The 18,432-nt window shown below is 43.0% G+C and overlaps 1 protein-coding gene across 1 annotated transcript in view; it reads left to right on the top strand.

The window, feature by feature from the left end:
- The first annotated feature begins 13,554 nt into the window (after nt 1–13,554).
- LOC146862895 (toll-like receptor 1) overlaps nt 13,555–18,432 on the top strand; it is a 69,370-nt gene continuing 64,492 nt past the window's right edge. The window contains exon 1 of the mRNA XM_085642275.1: nt 13,555–13,606. The gene's annotated coding sequence lies outside the window, so the exon portion shown is untranslated. The remainder of the gene's footprint in view (nt 13,607–18,432) is intronic.

Below are 18,432 nucleotides of genomic sequence, written 5' to 3'. Positions count from 1 at the left end.
CCAGGACACCCTGGCCACGACAGTAGACAACTACTTCCAGGAAAATGCAGGTACATCCTCCTCCACTCTTCCAGAATGGGAAGCTTTTAAGATAGTAATTAGGGGGACATCTATTAGCACAACAGTGGAGGCTCGACAATTAGTACACAAGGAGCTATAGCGTGTCGAAGCAGGGCTAAACAAGCCTGAGGGAGAGGCAGCATTAGACACAGAGAAGACTCAAGTCCTCCAGGATGCACGCATCAAATATGCTGAATAACTGGAACGCTATTGCACATATGCGCAGAGGTTACACACAGAAGTTGACAAACCAGGTAGCGTGCAAGCACGAATACTCAAACAACCCCACCCTCAACTCCAATATTAGAAATCAATACTCCAGCAGGCTTACATGTTACCACTCAGAGGGAAATCAACACAGCATTCCTTAACTAGTATGAAGCCCTGTATTCTGCCCCTCATTTGATCCACCAGCAGAGGATAGCCAACCTTCTTAGATGATGTGGAAATCCCACGAATATCGGCAGAGCATAGGGCCAGCCTGGAGGCACCAATAACACATAACAAAATCAAAGAGCCAATAAAAGAGCTGCCATGTAATAAAACACCAAGCCTTGACGGGCACCCTACTGAATTCTACTCAACATTTGCTACACAGCTGGCTTCCCAGCTCTTACGTATGTATCAAACGGCGTTGCAAAAGGGTAAGCTGCCCCCCATGACAATCCTGGCACTGGTGACATCTCTGCCTAAACCGGGAAGGGACCATACTGATATCACGGCATATAGACCACTATCGTTATTGAATACTGAGTATAAAATACTAAGTAAAATACTAGACCGACACCTGTTACCACTGTTACCAGAGCTCATTCATACAGATCAGTGTGGCTTCATACCCGGTCGGAGTACGTCACTAAATATCAGAAGGCTCTATCATGTAATGGATGCCACCCCTGACAACCTACTGACAGCGGGCTGTATATCACTAGACCTGAGACAAGCATTTGATACCCTAGGCTGGGAATACATGTTATCCACCCTCACTAAATTTGGACTCCCCCAGGTTATATAAAATAGGTCAAACTATTGTATACTTTCCCCACTGCAAGGGCAAGTACCGGAGCATATATTTCAAGCCAGTACATAATATACAGATGAACAAGACAAGGATGCCCCCTATCCCTAATACTATTTGACTTTGCATTAGAGCCATTGGCACAGCATATGCATCAAGAGGCGCTAAACTGGGATATACCGATGGGGCCTTCGATACATGTGCTGTCGCTTTATGCAGGCAATATAGTTGTGTATGTCAAAGATTTGAATGCTGACCTACAACACATCTCCCAGACTTTTATGATGATTGAGTAGATCTCAGGTTTAGTCATAAATGCTAACAAGTCCCACGCTTTTTTCTTCAAAAATGGCCATCAAACTCTAGACATCAATTTAGGGGATAAAATAATTAAGGTGGCTGCTCACACCTTTAAATACCAATGGTCCAGATATACAGAGACACACAGTATCTACTTGAAGGAAACCTCCAGAAGGCCATCTCCTCCATGCGCTCGCTATTGACATTCTGGGTGTCCCTCCCCCTTTCAGTGGCCGGGCGCGTGGCCATATCTAAGATGGTAATGCTCCCAAGGCTATTATATTATTTCACTAATCTACCAATGGTCATACCGGCATCTTATTTTAAAACCTCAAATGTACTACTAACTGAGCTAATATGGGGGAATGGACGCAGGTGGGTGGAATTGACCAAAATGCATATCTGGACAGACCAGGGGGGGGGGCCTTGGAGTTACGGATTTCAAGGCCTATTGTTATGCCAGCCAGCTGCAGTGGCTATCGTACTGGCTGTTAGGACATAATTTGCATGAAATAGCATATAAACCTGCATTCTCAAACTTGGTGCATTACATACATTATTATACCCTGGTGTGGGCACCCCGGCCCAGGCCCAGATGTTATTAAAAGTTGCCCTCATATACTGGAAAATAGCCCTCAAATATATATCAAAAGCTACACCATATGCACCAAATATACCGCTCCTAGGCCTCCCCACCTCAATGGGCCCACTGACCTCAGGGCGCCTGCAGGTGTGGGAACAGTCCGGGGTGTCCACGGCAGGGACATTGTTCGGTAACGGTATGCTGTTAAACCACAAGGATTTCATACATGTACATAGTCTACCAGACTCCCTTTTTCTCACACATGCAAGCAGAATATGGTATGTCAAACTACATTGGGCTCTAGACGGTACCGAACCGAGCACCCACAAATTCATACATGCAGTACACTTAATGGGTAATGGCAAACACCTGATTTGTTGGCTATACCGTGGATTGAGGGCCCACCTACCAGCACACCTAACTCAAATAAGAGACAAATGGTGCAGGATATTGGAAGGGAATTGCAAGACAAAGAATGGGAAAATGTTTTAGCCTTCCCAAAGCAGGTCGCAAATAACTCCAGATTCAAACTAATACAACTCATGATCCTGCATAGAGCGTCCCTTTAACCACAAAGACTACATGCTATGTATCCAGAAGCGTCAGCAGCATGCCCCAGATGCTGTGAACCAGATGCAAGATTCCTATACAGGATATGGTCCTGCCCTACCCTGTCAACCTACTGGTTACAATTGACTGAGGACACAAGTAAGGCAATAAGGAGCACCACTCGTTGTGCAGCAGACGCTTGTTTACTGGGAGTTTATCCCCGTCCCAAGAATAGTAAAGCACAGACTAAATTTGTAGATCTGGCACAGCTCCTTGCGAAACGTCAAATAACAAAAATATGAAAATCCGCATCCCCCCAGAATATCTTGGCCTGGCTGTAAGAAGTTATATAACGGGGAACGGCTGAGAACGGTGCACTCCTCAGAGAAGAATACATAGGCCTACGAAATTAACCAATAGTGTTGGAGTGGGACACTCTCATTGAAGCTATTATTAACCATTCTAACATTGCATTTGGCTAGCCATAATTCTCTTGCCTACAGAAAAGAGTTGCAGAATAAGACAGGAAGAGAAAGCCTGCTAAAAACAGTACACCAAACCCATGCATGCTAGAAGACTCTCCTAGTTCAGTGATTTGATTTCTTCATTTGTGTTTCAGTGATTTATATGGTGAATATGACTGATGAAGTAAACAATGAGGCACAATTGGTTCTATCCCAACTGTGTCTCCTGCTCCTTATGTAAGAGAATGTCAATGTAAGAGAGCATCCAAGTGAGCATTAATGTTTTTTTTGGTAAGAAATATCCTCCCTCAATAGAGTTTAAGATTGTAGTCATTGTAGTGAATAACTGTTTTCTCTTACCAACCTATGCTCGCCCTTATCCCATAATCATTAGCACAGTAGTAACAGAAGAGAAACTCCTGGAAGGATATAGACCACGCTTGATGAATTTACTGGCAAATTTTAAGGTGACCCCTTTTTCTTCTCTCCTAATGCATGTCTTGTAACCAATCACTGAAAGAGACAAAGTAGAACTAGGAGAGGGTCATTTGAACCTCAAGGCTCTGCAATTGCACTTCAATGACTGTTTATGGGTCACATGGCTGCTTATAAAGTAGCCCTCCCTAAACCAAACTTCCTGCAACAAGTAGACAGTAAAACGGCAACAGCACAGCTAACCTGCAATTCCAGCATACCATTAAAAATGTCAATGTATAGTCGGCATGCCATTTTCCATGTGTTAAAGCATGGCACTGCACAAGTGGAGCCCACTGTATTCTTCTTCTCTTCTTTATGCATCGCTTGCCAGCATCTGCCCTAAGTATGCATGGCGAACAGAGGGCACCAAATATGTTGCTGAACAAGAAACCATGACAATTTATCAGTCTTCACCAGCCCTTACTTAACCCAGAAGAACTCTCCCCAGGTGCCTGATCCCCATGAGCTTTCACAGAGAGTGAGTTGACACAAAGTTTTAGCTGGCTTCAGCAAAAGCAGAAGCAATAAAAACCCACTGTATAAAAGACCTCCTTGGGTTATAAAAAGCCCAGCAACAAAGGACAGGAGGATAGATAAAGGTGAATCAAGAACCCATGATGGACTAGAAATAGACCCAGAGGTGGATATGGTGTCACATGAGGGATATACATCATTTAATTGATGAATTCAGAAAGGAACTACATTCCATTTGGTAAGAATTTACCAAATCTATTTTGAAAATAGACCGAGTGATTCAGAAAGTAGATGATAGAACGGGAAAACTGGACGTCGCAGTCAGTCAGTCAGTCAAAATTCCTTTATTCGATAAATTAATATCATAAAAGACACATACAATCCTAACAAACACAATTAAAAAACATTGAATAAAACACACAATTCATGCCATAAATACCTATCATAATATGACCTATTTCATATTCAAATATAAATAATGTAAAAACTACAGATATAAAAATTGTACGTAAAATGTTAAAAATGATCTAATTTAAAACCTGCAATGGGAAAACAAGTTTTTTCCTAATACGCATAGCAGCGACCAAGAAGCTTGCGACGAGAAACATAACTCGTGGGGTACTTAATTGCTGTAAATATACGAGTGCTGGCCTAACCTGTCTAAAACCCAGCTCCCTCAATATCGGCAGCAAAAACTTCCTCCTGCAATCCTTGTAAAAGCTACAGAACATTAAAAAATGTAGAGTATCCTGTCTCGAACAATTATCACATTTGCAGGGTTCTGCACGATCCACAGTGCACCAGGTTTTAAAAAAGCCCAGAGAAAAGTGCACCAAGTTAAACCTAAATCTGATTAGGAGGAACCGATGGTATGAGGCATTCACAACAGTCAGATAAGGTTCAGGACCAGGGGAACTGATCAGGGCATAATTAGCTCTGACAGTTGGCTTTGTCATTTCTAGCTCCTCACGTTCTAAGGAAAATAAGGTCTCAAGGGCAGTTTTGGTCATTGCAAGATCCTTCTTCGTAATAGTTTCTGGCGATCGGAAGAGGGCCTCGCGACCTATCTTTTGGAACCCAGATTTTATGTATGCCAACCATGATATTTTATTTACATTGTCCAGTTTTAAGCAATTATTTAATATTACATGGTTTAAAGTAATTTCTTTGTTCAGCCAAATCTTGAGCCAATAAAGGAGAGGAGCGATTCTAATCAGGTCTGTCACAAAACCAATCCCCACTTCCGTGTGTAAAGAGAAGGTTGGAGTGGACTGTGGAACAGAAAGGGTGTCTCGGAGGAACTTATTTTCAATAAGCTGTATTTTATTATGGTTGGTGTAGCCCCATATCTGACAACCATACGTTGCGACAGCTAAACATTTTGCCTCGTAAACTTTTAGTAGGGCTACAACTGGTCTAGCCCCTAATCTTTTAACAAAGCCTCTAACTCCCGAAACTGTCCTAGCAAATGCCACACTCCGGCTATTGATTTGTGGATTCCAGGTGCCCTTTTCATCAAAAACAACCCCTAAATAGGGGAATGTTGAGACCCTGTTTACCACATCCCCACAACAAAAGAAAGTTTTGACCCTGGATTTCTGCCTTCCCTTCCCCGCAATCAGGACCTGAGATTTTTTCGCATTTATTTTAAGGTCCAGTTTTTGCATAAAATCTCCGAAGGCATCCAGCAACTTTTGCAACCCTACTCCAGTGCGAGCCAGAAGCACTGCGTCATCCGCATATAGGAGAACCGGAACAACCTGGTCTCCTATACGCGGAATGTCTAAAGATATCTCTCCCAATTGGGAATCGAGAGCGTTTATATATAGGGTAAACAGCAAGGGGGCCAGGATACAACCCTGTCTGACACCTCTGTCTGACCTAAAGTGCCTCGTGCATCGCCCATTTGAGTTAACTGTAATTTTGGCTGATAAATCCGAGTGAAGATCGGCCAAAAAATATACAAGGGAAGGTTGGAGGCCCATGTTCAATAGAATATTCCAAAGTTTAGATCTATTAGAAAGATCGAACGCAGAGGAAAGATCCATAAAACCCATGTACAGAAACCCCTCCTTGGCCACTGTATATTTATTTATTAAAAGGTGCAAGTTTAAGCACTGGTCAATGGTGCTCCGTTTGGGTCTAAAACCATATTGTGCATCCGACAGGATCCCACTCCCCTTCAACCATTCACTTAATCTGTTCAAGACCACTCTACCTAGTATTTTGACAGATGAATCTATCAAGGAGATTGGTCTGTAACAGGAGAGGTCCTGTCGGTCTCCTTTTTTAAAAATTGGAATAATGATTGAGGTTGCCCAGGTAGCAGGAAAACTATTATTATCTAGCCCAGTCCTGTTAAATACATTGGTTAAAATGTTTGCCCAAATATGTGGATCAGCTCTTAACAGATCCGCAGGGACCCCATCAGGTCCCGGGGCCTTGTTTTGCGACATTTCTTCTATGGCCCTTTCTACTTCTGGAACCTGAAAATCCAGGGGAAACGAATTGCTTTGTGGCAATCTTGATGAAGCATGATTACCATCTACAGGCAGGCTGTATATTTTTTCGAAATGGGTTAGCCATGCCTCGTCAGGAATATTACAATCAAATTCGTGATTTTCATCATCATTAGAGAACAGGGGCTGATTTATAGTTGCCCAAAATTTCCCACTATCTTTCAGGGTATCAGTGGACAGAAGATTTGTCCAAGCTTCCTCCCTTAGTTCCTGTTTTCTTTGGGCTAAGGCCTGTTTATATACTAGCCTTTTAGAAACTACGAGATCCTATCTCTAGGGATTTTTTTCAAGGCTTTAAGAAGGCCAGCGTGGGATTGAGAACATTTTTTGTTAAACCATCTTTTTTCCAACTGAGGTTTTTGCTTACCTTTTAACAATAGATTCTGGTTTATTTGTTTACAAATAATGTTAAAGGCATTTATAACCTCTGGGCCTTGAGACTGAGGATCTAGGCAAATATTAAACTCCGTTTCGGTTTGAGACCGAACTTCGGACAAAAAAGTAGTTGGGACCACTTTAGTCCACCGGAGTTTCCTACCCTGATCAGTTAGGGCAACTTCTTTCGCCAAGTTTTGTGACGTATGCCTAAACGCTAATGTTCGGCCACCCGGGATTATCTCCAGAATCACCGGGTTGTGATCACTAAAAATAGAAACCTCTGTAAAATAACGTACAACTTGGACTAACATTAAAGAACTCAAAAAAATATAATCGATGATTGTACCTTTGTCTTTCCCTTTAAAGGTTGGGATCCTATTTTCTCCCTCCCCACAAGCTGATTCATAAAGATTCCATTCTGCGAGGAGATATTCTAATTTTTCCCCCTGTTTAGAATGTTCAAAATGTGGGGCGGCCGAGAAATGTGGATCCTCATGGTCATCACCTCGACACAATTTATCGCAAGGGTGAATATTTAAATCCCCCATCAGAAAGATCTCAAAGGAATTCGACCTTGAACTATAAGATAAAAGAAACTGCTCTAAAAGGTCCAGATTATTGTCGGCATCCATTGAGTTATATAGATTAATAAATAAAACTTTATTTACATCGGGAGCCGAAAGTTCCACAATTAAACAGTTTAGACAACCAGCATCAAGCTGCCTAAGTGAGCCCTTTATCTCAAGGGAGATCAACGTGATCAAGCCACCCTTTGCTCTCCCTGCTGCACTTTGTTTGGCTGGAATGTGAAAATGGCAATAGCCATCCATAGAAAAACTATTTTGTGTGTCCCAAGTCTCTTGTAGGGATATTATGTGGAATGAGCATAGGAATTCCTGCCAATTTGAGTCGTTCATTTTAGCCCTAATACCCGCCACGTTCCAACTCATAATCTTACAAGGAGGGACTGAAGGGCTTTCCGGGTATTTTATCTCCCTAATGTCATGTTCCAAGAATTTAAAAGTCTCCTGAGCTGATGCCACCGAAATGGCAGAAGGGGCAGGCACTGGGTTAGGTGAAAGAGAAGGGTCAAGATGTTCCTGTGAGTATACAAAAGGAACGGCGAAACTTACACCAGTATTACACTCCTCTATCAAGGATGGAACAACCAATGTAGGACAATCACCTCCAAACTCTATTGGACCACCCGGCAATTGGGCATCGGGATTTATTCTCCTTGTAACGGCTCTATCCTGATCTATTATGTCAGTAAGGTCAAGAGCTGTATTGTTAAGGTTCAGTCAATCCACACCTTCCGTATCATTAAGGGGACCAAAACGGTTATGCAATGGGAGGTTAAAATCTGAAATAGGTGGTCTAGGATTACCCCTGTTTACCCTTACCCATTGTGCTGGCCGAGTGAAATAGATAGACGGATAAAAATACCGTAAATCAAGGGTGAGGATGCCTACGGGATTTTGGGTATTGGGATGGTAACAAATGTGCCTAACTACCATAGGATCTCTAAAGTTTATAATGATGCAATCGCCCTCTACATCCTTAATTTTGGTACCCAGCCAACTCACCCTTCGCACAAACAAAATTTCGGCTTGCATGTTGGATGGGAGAGACCTGTTTCCATTAAGCCAATATATGACCTTGTTTTTTAATTCTCTAAAGGATTCTGTCTTGTCATGTGAAATCTTAGGGACGCCCGCCAGAATAACCGTGTAAGGAAGTGACTCTGGAGGTAGATTTAAACATGGTAGTATAGAGATCGGGCCAGTATTCAATGGGGCAGGGGTAGCACTAGCAAGCTGATCTTTATTTAAGTCTACGTTTACTGGTTTGGTTTTACTTGTTCTATTTACAGTATTAGAACATTCTTTGTCAGGTACATCTGCAGAACCAGTTTCCGTCGCCATTGGTGCATAATCTGAACCACAATGAGGATTTTTAGTATGCGAAATTGACACGCTAATAATCTCTGGGGTATCCTTGTGTGGTAACACGTTCTTGACCGGGAATAAACACCCATGGCCTGCCTGAAGTTCTAAAGCTTTTTTCATCACAGCCGTATTTGCCGACAATAAGTTTTCAAGGTTCTCTACTTTGGCGCTCAATTGTTTTACTCTCTCTAAGATGGGAGCCAACAATGATCTTAATAAATGTTCAAATGTGTCCATATTACCAGTAATAGATGGGTTCACACGTAGCTTGCCGGATGTAGTTTTAGTGGCTGTGGAACTAGAGATATCTAAAAGTGAATTACAGTCTGATTGGATATTAGTATTATTTGTAGATATCTGATTTTTTGCCACTTTAGGTCGTTTACCCTTGCTCACTCCGCCTGCACGTTTCCTTTTACAGGATTTGGGCAAACTCATATGCCCTTTACCCTTGACTTTATCAGTTTCTGATGGTATCTCTGGGTTAGGGAATAAAGGAATAGTGTTATAAACTCCCAAACAAGAACTGTTTTCCAAGATAGAAATGCTGTCTGTGCTGCGGATGCTGTTTGGGCTTATGTTCGTTTCGTCTGAACCAGGAGCCTCAATACTAGGTGCCACATTTTGGACCAAGTCAGTAGCCACGTGAACAGGTGACTGTGCCAACCTTATGTTCCCCAGAGAGGATCTCTTAGCTGTTAGCTCTACGGACAGTCTCTTCTCTGTAAGAATAATCTCATGTTCGAGGACACGAGTAGCTCTGGAAATAAAGTCATCCAAAGAGCCTGATATTGATCCCCCTGAACAGTCTTGGCCGCGTTTCCGACCAGATCTTAGAGAGGTTGCCATGATTCTAGTATGTAATAAACGATCCAGGAGCAAGCAGGAACAGTACTTTCTGCCTTGAGACAAAGGGGAGCCAATAGATCAAAATGTTACTATTCTCGGCAAAAAACGTTGCAGGGATAGCAGCCAGTACCTGAGACAGGTAACAAAGACAGACAAAGAGATATGGCCCGGCCCGGCCTCCGTCGGCCTCGGACGGCCACAGACGGCCCGCCCTCTGCCCGGGCTCAGCCCGGCGCCGCCCGCGCGCGTCCCGCGACGCGGAGGGCGCGCTCCAATTTGTAGCGCCTCCAGGCGCGTCCAGTGGGCGTGCGGTTCCGCCCTGCCCCACCAAGTGCTGCTGGGAATTGTAGTCCCCCTCCTTGCCGGTTCCGCGGGTGTTGCAAGCGCGGCGGCGGGAGGGAGACCAGTGCGCAGGCGGGCAGGCAGGCTGCAGACAATGTTCCCGAAGTCGCAGGGCAGGAGACCTCAGCTCACGACTGACCAGGTACGACACCCCCGCTCCACCGAGGGCGCGCTCCAATTTGTAGCGCCTCCAGGCGCGTCCAGTGGGCGTGCGGTTCCGCCCTGCCCCACCAAGTGCTGCTGGGAATTGTAGTCCCCCTCCTTGCCGGTTCCGCGGGTGTTGCAAGCGCGGCGGCGGGAGGGAGACCAGTGCGCAGGCGGGCAGGCAGGCTGCAGACAATGTTCCCGAAGTCGCAGGGCAGGAGACCTCAGCTCACGACTGACCAGGTACGACACCCCCGCTCCACCGAGGGCGCGCTCCAATTTGTAGCGCCTCCAGGCGCGTCCATTGGGCGTGCAGTTCCGCCCTGCCCCACCAAGTGCTGCTGGGAATTGTAGTCCCCCTCCTTGCCGGTTCCGCGGGCGTTGCAAGCGCGGCGGCGGGAGGGAGACCAGTGCGCAGGCGGGCAGGCAGGCTGCAGACAATGTTCCCGAAGTCGCAGGGCAGGAGACCTCAGCTCACGACCTCAGCTCACGACTGACCAGGTACGACACCCCCGCTCCACCGAGGGCGCGCTCCAATTTGTAGCGCCTCCAGGCGCGTCCAGTGGGCGTGCGGTTCCGCCCTGCCCCACCAAGTGCTGCTGGGAATTGTAGTCCCCCTCCTTGCCGGTTCCGCGGGTGTTGCAAGCGCGGCGGCGGGAGGGAGACCAGTGCGCAGGCGGGCAGGCAAGCTGCAGACAATGTTCCCGAAGTCGCAGGGCAGGAGACCTCAGCTCACGACCTCAGCTCACGACTGACCAGGTACGACACCCCCCGTCGCAGTCACAGAAGGTGCCCATGAATTACAATGAAATAGAAGTCAGAGTCAGAGAATTAGAAAGAAGATGCCAGTTTCTAATGGCCTAATAGATTATGGTGAAAATAGATTGTGACATAATAATGTAGGACTAAGGGGTAATACTAAGTAGACTAAGGGGTATACCAGAAACCATAAGAGATGATGACCTAGAACAATATGTGCAAGACAACTTTTCCTTCTTACTTGAAGACCCCACATAACCTCTGATAGAACTAGATAGTACACACAGTCTTCAGTCCATATCAGTTCAAGAATAAATTATTTAAAGAAAAAAGGAAGAGCTATTAAAAGCAGTAATAAAAAAGACCTCATTGTGTTCAGAGAATGGACAATTGTTTTTTTTTTCAAGATGTTTTTGCAATAACCCTGGCAAAGAGGAAATCTTTAAAGATTGCAACAGATCATCTGAAGGAATATAAGTGGGGATACCCATTTACACTGCATTTTCTCTTAAATAAGAAACCAGTGTCGGAGTCTACAAGAGAAGAAGAAATGAAAATCGTTAACCTGGCAGGAGATCTGGAAGGTCCGGACAATGGAGGTGAAGAGCAGTTGAAGACAACAACCTAGGAGTGCAAGAACACAAGAGCTGTCAAAAAGAAGAGTTATGGGAGACTGAAGGAGATACAGACACTTCTTGGCCAATAAAGTGCAAAACAATGCTGTAGAGGTTCTGAATAAGCAGAGAAACAACATAAATAGAAGATGTGTATCTTGAGGGCGATACAGCTTGTGCTATGTTATGCCTATATAGCTACAAATAATCGTTTAAACTATAAATCACACTCAGCAATTGTTAGAGGAATTGAACTGTGAGTTTTCTGAAAGTGACTGGATTCTGATAGGTGATGTGCCTTAAAATTGTTAATATCTACACAATAAAAAGCAAATTCCTTCAAAAAAATGTTAATATGTTACCTAACCTCTGTACGTTTTTGAGCAATATATAGCTGGAGAGAAAGTGGAGAAAGGAGCTCATATGTTCACATGTGGTGAGGCTGTGCACAAATTCAGTTTTTCTGCAATGACGTATGACTCCTTATTAGAAATATTACAAATACCATACTGCCGATGTATCCTTGAGCATTTCTGCTGTTAGGTGGAGGAGGGAGGTCTTTAGCCACTGTCCTCCGCTAATGGTAAATTGTTTGCACATATACTGTTGGCAGCACGATTGTCAGGCACCACAATTACTAACCCGTGATAACCAGCCTAGCAAGAGTGATGCAAAATGCTTGTACTGCCACACCCCTTGATGCTGAACCAAGTGAGTTGTACACAGCACTCATTCTGGAGGAACAGCAAAGGGAATGGGACAAAATAAGAAAACAGCCAATCGCTGATTGTCTGACCCTTCAGGTTCATCTGTTATCTGCAAGTGCCTGAATAATAAACACAAATATTTCGTTTTTTCTAAAAAATAACTCCTTCATAGCTAATGATTTACAGTTTCAATCATTTACATTGTGTCTCTAAATCTAGACTCAATATAACTGTTAATTTGCATGAGAATCTTTTAAAACATTAGTTCTTTCTCTTCTAGTTGCTTCTTCACTAGAAAAAACTTGTCTCTGGATGTGGCACACACTGCGTGGTTTCCTTAATCTCTCTCTCTGGTTTGCACAGATTGCGTGAATCACCGAATACTAATTAAGGGGCATATGTACCAAGCCCTTTTCCCGTTCGCATACAGGCCGATTCTCAGAATCGGCCCGTTTGCGAACGGGAAAAAGCCTTTTGGGATGTATCATCCCCAAAGGTCCTCACAAAATAGGGAATTGCAAAATTTGCGATTCCCTATTTTGCTAATGCATTTAAGGAATCGCAAATTGCGATTCCTTAAATACAATGTAGGAAGCACCCAAGTTGTGCGATTTTGGCTTAAAAACTTGCAAATTACTACCAATTTCAGGTTGGTGGTATTTTGCGGTTTCTTTGGAAAATTCACTTTTTTGCATTTTTCAAGGTGCAATGTGGGGCACATACATGCCCAGTGGGCATGTATGTGCGCCACATGTGCACACATACACATTTCAGGGGTGCTACAGGGTGTACTTTTGACACCCTTGCACCCTTGAAATTGCATTTGCAATTTGCGAGTACCTAATGGGTACTTGCAAATTGCGAATGTCTTCCCATTCATTCCTATGGGCCTCTATGCACATAGGAATGAATCGGAAGGTATTCCTTAATTGGGAATCGCAATTTGCGATTCCCAATTAGGGAATATGTAGGAATCGCAATTATTATTGCAATTCCTACATACATAGGGGCAGATTTATGAGCCCCTTGCGCCACTTTTGCGTCACTTATCCCATGTTAAAAGTGACGCAAAAGTGGCGCAAGGGGCTCATAAATCTGCCCCATAGTATTTTGCGAGTCCTTAATAGCGATTCGCTAACATTCGCTATTAAGGACTCACAAAAAGGCTCTTTCATACATATGCCCCTAAGTGTCTTGTAAATAATCAAGTATCTTTCATTTTTCTCCACTGAGTTCTTTTACTTATGGTCAATCATGATTCTTTTGTCGTCTCAAATTCCTGACTTGCATGCACAAATGAAGGAGGTAAATATTAAATGTACTTAGCTTTCTCTTGTCTCTTTTATCTCTTGCAGATCATAGAGAACTCTCTCCTGGAAGCGCAAGGTTCACAGAGCAAGAAGATTTCTTGGATGCGCAGGTAAGCTGGGTCGGAGGGAGAAACACAGGTGATGTCTTCACTGGAACTTTGATTGCCTAGCAAAGGGTATGGTCCAAAGGAGTGGTATTTATACCCCCTGAAATCAAAGATGGCTGCCATCATCACATGGCTGTTTCCAAAACCTTCTTACTTATTCCAGATGGATTGCCATGTGCGGTCAATTTCTATTTACCTTCTTGTTCCAGAGCCTTCTGCATTGTACCTTGTGCTTTCAAAGCCTATTTATGAGTAATTAGTTGACAACCTTGTTTTCTTTTACCAACAGTCTTAAATATATTGTTTGTTCATTATAGTTCTATTGCATTTTAACAATCGTGGCTCCCCCTTTAGGAACCATCTTTTTGCGTCTCCACAAACTTACCCAAAAAGACCAACCCCCTAGGATGTTTTGTGAAACACTTGTCTCTGCAACCTGGGTGGCCATGACACCTCCCCTCCTCAATAACTGCCATCTCAGCGGGTGACCTAGCTTGGTGGGATACTGCCTGTTAAAGTTGCGAAGTGATTGTAGTGCATGGAGATGACCAACTGGTTCCCAAGACCTTTACTTGGGACCAATCCCTTTCCAGCCAATTAGGTAGTTGACTTGACCTCGTATTTTTTAGAATCAAGTATACCTTTGTTTTCATATCCTACTTCAGCACCTTCTTCAATGGGAGCTGGGGTAGATTCTAGATGCATTTCTGGATGGCAAGGCTTGAGTCATGAAACATGGAATGCTGGATGTACCAGGAGTGCTGAGGGAAGTTCCAGTTGAACCGCGACTGGGTTCCTTATCTTTGTCATAGGGTAGGACCCGGTGAAGTTTGGCCATCATCAAATGCATGCTTCAGTCTTCAGTATGAGTGATCGCTAAACACCATGATACTGTTCTAACGTTTGATTTATACGCTCTGTTTTACCATCAGTTTTGGAGTGAAAGCTAGTAGATAAGCGGGCAACTATTTTCATCACTGAACATAACTTTTGCCAAAAATCTGAAGTGAATTGAGTGCCTTGATCAGTTATGATTACACTAGGAATGCCATGTCATCGGATAATATTTTGCGAGAAAATGTATTCTAATTCAATAGCAATAGGTAATTTAGTCAAAGCTAAGCTATGAAATGCACCATCTTGATTAGGTGATCCACCACTACCAGACTAGACTGTTTCCTTCACTGCGAGGTATTGCTACAATAAAATCCATGGAGATAGTATGCCACGCGCTAGGTGGAACGGGGATGGGGCATAGCAATCCTGCTGTTTTTTTATCGTTGAGCATAGCTATAGGGATTCCCGCATGACCCCCATATCGGGATTATGTACCAAGGTTTAAACTTGATGTTGCAAATCATGATGTGGGACCTAGAGAATACCTTGATGATATAATAGCCCATCACTCTCTTCTCTGACTGGGTCTGCTTTTAACCATGCCTCCTTAACAATATTCCATATACACGCTTTTAGCCTGGTTAAAAACTCATGAGTGTTGTCTATTAGCATCACCCTATTGCAAACCATTCCTGACTTTTGTAGAATTAATGGTGGTTCACAAATTGGATCTTATCTGTTTTCTACTGAAGTGAAATGAGACCTTGAAAGGGCATCCACCTTCCCATTCTGAGGGCCTGGACAGTATTTTATGACAAAGTCAAAATCTGAGAAACATAAGTACCATCAAAGCTGTTGAGGAGTCAGGGCCCTGGATTATTTTAAACACTGAAAATTCCGGTGGTCAGAATAAATTTCAATGGTATGTCTGGCTCTCATCATATAATGGCACCATTCTCATTTTATCGCCGACAACTGTTTGCATGTGATACTATAGTTTAATTCACATGGAGTACATTTTCTAGAATAATAGGCCATCAGATGCATCTGAATGGTATCTGGGTGAGGATGTGAGAGAATCTCTCCTATTGCATAAAATGAAGCATCTGCTGCAAGTATGAATGGGAGGTTAACACCCTGATGCCTCAAAATAGGGGCTTGAATGAATTGTTGTTTCAAAGTTTGAAATGCTTGTTCTGATTCTCCTGTCCATGTAAATGTAGCTCCTTTTCTCAAGATGCGAGTAATGGGTTGAACGATGGCTGAAACGTTTTTAATTAAACACCTGTAAAAATTGGCAAATCCTAGACAGTTTCAAAGAGCTTTTACATTAAACGGAGACTGCTATTGAGATATATTGGACACCTTTTTCTCATCCATTATTTTTTTTAAATTCTTTTTATTGATTTTCTTCCAAACGGGTGAGAGATGGCTACCCATCTGTGACAAGATCACATATGACATGAACAAACAAAACAACAGTAGCCCTTGGCTGAGGCACGCCAGTAGAACAGACATGCAGAGACACCAAACAGGCTCCCTCTCCCACCTTTTAGGATAGTTCCATATGTACTTCAGGCCAGGACTGATCCAGAGCCCTCTCTGCTCCCAGAGCCCACCCTCACTCATCCATTTATATGCCTTTAGGATTTAAGATATACCCTAAAAACTCAATTTTTTGAGACGTGAAATTTTTGCAAACAGTGGATATTCCCTCAATCGACTCAAGATGTCCTTCATATGACCAATGTGTTCTGAATGGTATCTGAGTATATTCAAATGTTGTCAATATACATTATACAAAACACGTCAAAGTATCCTCGCAGTACATCATCCATGAAAGATTGGAAGGCTGCCAGGGCATTGTAGAGTTCTAAGGGCATGACCTGACACTGGAAAAAGCCAAATGTTGTCCTGAATGTGGTCTTCCATTCGTCGCCCTATCAGACTCTAACAAGGTGGTAAATTTTCGGATATCCAACTTGGTAAAAATAGTCACCCCTTTCAACTGATCCAGCGATACTGGTAGAGGATATCTATTTTTTACTGACACCCGGTTTATTGCTTGATGGTATACAGAAGCGTAATTTCCCTTCCGTCTTGGCCAGAAAGACGAGAAGGGAGAATACCCGGCGACTGCGAGGGTCGGATAAACCCGGTTGCTAAGTTCTTATCTTGGTACTCTCACAAATGTTGGGTCTCTGTCTCAGTGAGGCCATAGATCATGCTGCATGGAATTGCTGTTCCACAGAATAGATCTATCTGGTGATCATACTCTTGATGTGGGGTCCATTGACTGGCTTTTTGTTTATCAAACACTTCCTGATACTATTTATAGCATTTCAGAAGAGTATTAATACAACAAATCTGATATTCATCACTTCCTTAAGTTAGGTATTTGTCCGTGTTCTCTTGATTTGGATCTTGAAGTGCATACTCTTTTAGACAATATTTCTTACAAAAATCCAAATTCATTAGCATTGGCCTTGCTGCACACATAACTAAGGGGTTGTGGAGTGTTAGACAAGGCATTCCCATTATGAGCATAAATTGTGGTGCATCAATTGAACCAAATCTAATGTGTTCAGAATGATCCTCACCAATTCTCATAATTACTGAACACATATGGTAGCAATTGGTCCCAAAGTCAAAGCGGTTCCATCCACCGCTTTTAATGGCTTTGGAATCTCTTTCCTGAAACAAGGAATACACAACTAACTGCCAGATTTCTGATCAAAAACAATTCTCAGTGGCCCTAGAATCTAATAAAGCAGGACTCCATGGGTCCTAATCACCTGGTAACTCAACTTGGATGCTAATGTTCAAATGAGCTACAGAACTTTGTTGGGTATTAGCCAACACCACAGAGGTCTCAGTAAAGGCCTCTCTCGGAAAAGCACCTCAAACGTATTCAAGAGGACTGGTTTCTGAATCCTCTTAGCACCACTGCCTGATTTTCACTTTCAGTTACTTTGGTCCTTGTGCAACAATCCTTTACAAACTGCCTTTTTCTTTTCTCACAGTACATACAGAATTTTAGTCTTCTTTTTTCTCGCTCTTCTATGGTCAAAGGACCCCGTATTCCATTTGTTTGCATTGACTCTACACCATTCGAGCTTTTGGTCCATTCATCTATTTCAGGTTTATTCGGTCATATCACAATCAACTTAGAGTGATCAAGTTGTACAGTTAACGATATCAACTCCTCACAGTTATCTGAAAGATTCACAGCTTGAGCCAACACATCTTTCAGTTCACTCCTTAGTCCTTGATAGAAAAGGGAAGCTCTCTTCCTAACTAGCCACTCAGTCTCAACTACCAATTTGTTAAAGGTTATGATGTAGGTTAAAAGATCTTACAGCCCTTGCTTTAGAGTTATAAGCGCTCTGCCTAAGGAAAGAATATTGATTTTCCTGTCAAAAAGTTTTTTCATTTCTTCATAGAAGTTAGTAAAATTATATAGAATAGGGTAATCTCTATCAATTATAGGAATTGACCACTAGCAGCATTTCCTCCGAAGGTAGGAATACACAAAAGTTGTCTTGGTCTGTTCATCAGGGAACACCATTGGTGTACACAAAAAGTGATGTTTACATTGATTAATAAAATTCCCAAATTTCTTTGGAACCCCATAAGAACATTCGGGGGGGAGGCGCATATCGAACTACAAGTAATGGAAGAACATAAATAGAACTGGTAGTCTGTGTAGGAGAGGGAAAAGCAGATTGTGATGCCGCACCTTCAATTCTACTCCTCGAAGGAGAAGAAGTAGTGATGTGATTAGACAATATTCCAGAATCTACCAAGGGAGGAGACAAAGGCCAAGGTTTTAGAGGAACTCCAGCTCTCCCACATCTGTCTCAGTTTTACTCTGACAGGACAAACCTGCCACTTCTCTCCGAATTGGCCATAACTCTTTTCTTAAATTCTGAATTTCAGCCCTAGAAGCTTGTACTTTTTGTTACAAACTGGGGATGGTTTCCAGAATAGTT

The sequence above is a fragment of the Triturus cristatus genome, chromosome 2_2 (genome assembly GCF_964204655.1).
Source record: "Triturus cristatus chromosome 2_2, aTriCri1.1, whole genome shotgun sequence".
NCBI classification, from domain to species: domain Eukaryota; kingdom Metazoa; phylum Chordata; class Amphibia; order Caudata; family Salamandridae; genus Triturus; species Triturus cristatus.
The sequence above is the reverse complement of the archived record's forward strand: the minus strand, read 5'-3'. Positions and strand labels throughout refer to the sequence as shown.